Source organism: Lipotes vexillifer, unplaced genomic scaffold, assembly GCF_000442215.2.
Source record: "Lipotes vexillifer unplaced genomic scaffold, Lipotes_vexillifer_v1.1 scaffold1341, whole genome shotgun sequence".
Taxonomy (NCBI): domain Eukaryota; kingdom Metazoa; phylum Chordata; class Mammalia; order Artiodactyla; family Lipotidae; genus Lipotes; species Lipotes vexillifer.
The window spans coordinates 160563-164185 of NW_006787668.1; positions in this window are offsets into that span (position 1 = coordinate 160563).

Below are 3623 nucleotides of genomic sequence, written 5' to 3' on the forward strand. Positions count from 1 at the left end.
CTATAGACAGTAGTATTTCATTTGCCATATTCATGCAATATTTTCATTTAGCTCTTATTATTTTCAGTGTCGAGAATGTTAACTGTGAATTGAAATTATTTCCCTATATGACTTTTTTTTTTTAATATGCATAGCTTTATTTGTAACAGCCAAAATCTGAAACAAGCCTGGGTGTTCAACAGATTGAGAATGAGTAAACAAACTCATGTATTCCTACTACTAGCAATAAAAAGTAAAGCATGACTGATATCTGAAATATAGATGAGTCTCAAAAGCTGACTGAAAAAGTCTTACAGAAAACAGTACATGTGTGATTCCTTTTACTTGAAATGCTAACAGTAACCTATGATGAAAAAAATAATCATAACATTAGCAGCCTCAGGGCAGAGAATGGGGAACTGACTGAGAAGGATATAAAAGAATTTTCTGAAATGATGATAATATTCTATATCTTAAAAGGAGTTTGAGTTACACAGGTCAAAGTCTGGTGAGTGTATACTTCAGATTTTACACATAATTATATACAAGTTTTACACCAAAAGAAAAAAACTGAACATTAATATTGGGCATTAGTTAATAAATTTCATTCTGAATTTTTTTATACAATTTCGAAAGTTTACTTTCCATTTACAGTTATTACAAAATATTGGCTATATTCACCAGGTTATACAATACATCCTTGAGCCTATCTTATACACAATAGTTTGTACTTCCCACTCCCCCCACACCCTTATATTGCCCCTCTCTCACTCCCCACTGGTAACCACTAGTTTTGTTCTCTATATCTGTGAGTCTGTTTTGTTTCCTTTTGTTTTTTCCTTATATTCACTAGTTTGTTGTATGTTTTAGATTCTACATATAAATGATATCATACAGTATTTGTCTTTCTCTGTTAAACTTATTTCACTTAACATAATGCCCTCCAACTCCATCCATGATCCTGCAAATGGCATTACTTCATTCTTTTTAATGGCTGAGTAGCATTCCATTGTGTGTGTGTGTGCATTCCATTGTTTGTGTGTGTGTGTGTGTGTATGTGTGTGTGTATATATATATATATATATATATATATATATATATATATATATATATATAAAACTTCTTTAGCCATTCAACTGTTGATGGACACTTAGGTTGTTTCCATATCTTGTCAATTGTAAATAATGCTGCTAAGAACAATGAGATGCATGTATCTTTTCACATTTTTATTTGTTTATTTTCAGATACATACCCAGGAGTGGAATTGCTGGGTCATACGATAGTTCTTGTATAGTTATTTATCATTTCCCTGTCTGACTTCTTGATACCCACTTTATAGACAGAAAGTCTATCTCCATTTAATGAATATCTTATGTAAAATATTTAATTATGCTCAATTAAATAATTAAATTTAATATTGTATTTAATTTATATTTAAGATAAAATTAAATCCTTGAATTTAATTAATTAAATTTTATTTCTGATATTTGTATAAGATGTGATGGAAGATGTATTTGCACCAAAACTTAAGAAATGATTCTATATTTATAATTTTTTAAATTATACTTTTTTCCTATACTTTTTCTGATATGTCACTGCTAACATTATTTCTTTAGAACACATTTTAATATCTCTTGGGGCAAGTTCTCGATCATTATTTTGTTTCAAAATATTTTATTTTATTCCATTATTTCCTTCTAAATAAACTTTTAAAACCTTTTACGACTGTCAAGAAAAAAAAACATATTTTTTAAATTGAAATTACACGAGTATGTTAATTGAGAAAACTGATTTTCAGTAATGAATTCTTGGACCAGAAGCAGAGTATCTTTCTGCATTTTTTAAGTAACTGTTCAGATTTTCAGTTTGTAGTTTTCTCAATGTAGATTTTTCACACTTCCTTTTTCAAGTCAGTTTTACCAAAGTATTCTTTATTATACAGTAAAATGAATCCATTTGATTATTTTTGGGATGTTTTCACAAATGTATACACCCATGTGACCAGTACACCAATCATGATATAAAACTTTAAAATTCCACTTTTGACTCTTATCCCATCACTCTCTTCCGTGTGTTCACCAAAATTTCAGAAACAAAGACCTGATTGAAATAAAGAGGCATTTATTTGTAGTTTCTTCCGACTGTAGCCTGGAAAGCACAGATTCAAGAAGCACTTGAAATGTGTTCCACTAGACTATGGTAGAGGAAACTCATAAAGGCAAAAACTGCAAGGCAACAATTAGTTACACAAGTTGTTTCTCAAGAATTATTACTGCAGCTATCTACAGATTCAATGCAATCCCTATCAAAATACCAATGGCATTTTTCACAGAACTAGAACAAACAATTTCACAATTTGTATGGAAACACAAAACACCCTGAATAGCCAAAGCAATCTTGAGAAAGAAAAATGGAGCTGGAGGAATCAGGCGCCTGGACTTCAGACTATACTACAAAGCTACAGCAATGAAGACAGTATGGTACTGGCACAAAAATAGAAATATAGATCAATGGAACAGGATAGAAAGCCCAGAGATAAACCCATGCACATATGATCACCTTATCTTTGATAAAGGAGACAAGAATATACACTGGAGAAAAGACAGTCTCTTCAATAAGTGGTGCTGGGAAAACTGGACAGCTACATGTAAAAGAATGAAATTAGACCACTTCCTAACACCATACACAAAAATAAACTCAAAATGGATTAAAGACCTTAATGTAAGACCAGACACCATCAAACTCTTAGAGGAAAACATAGGCACAACACTCTATGACATAAATCACAACAAGATCCTTTTGACCCACCTCCTAGAGAAATGGAAATAAAAACAAAAATAAACAAGTGGGACCTAATGAAACTTAAAAGCTTTTGCACAGCAAAGGAAACCATAAACTAGATGAAAAGACAACCCTCAGAATGGGAGAAAATATTTGCAAATGAAGCAACTGACAAAGGATTAATCTCCAAAATTTACAAGCACCTCATGCAGCTCAATATCAAAAAAAAAAACCACCCAATCCAAAAATGGGCAGAAGACCTAAAAAGACATTTCTCCAAAGAAGATATACAGATTGCCAACAGACACATGAAAGAATGCTCAACGTCATTAAGCATTAGAGAAATGCAAATGAAAACTACAAAGAGATATCAACTCACACCAGTCAGAATGGCCATCATCAAAAAATCTACAAACAATAAATGCTGGAGAGGGTGTGGAGAAAAGGGAACCCTCTTGCACTGTTGGTGGGAATGTAAATTGATACAGCCTCTATGGAGAACAGTATGGACGTTCCTTAAAAAACTAAAAATAGAACTACCATATGACCCAGCAATCCCACTACTGGGCATATACCCTGAGAAAACCATAATTCAGTAAGAGTCATGTACCAAAATGTTCATTGCAGCTCTATTTACAATAGCCAGGACATGGAAGCAACTGAAGTGTCCATCAACAGATGAATGGATAAAGAAGATGTGGCACATATATACAATGGAATATTACTCAGCCATAAAAAGGAACGAAACTGAGTTATTTGTAGTCAGGTGGATGGACTTAGAGACTGTCATACAGAATGAAGTTAAGTCAGAAAGAGAAAAACAAATACTGTACGCTAACACATATATATGGAATCTTAAAAAA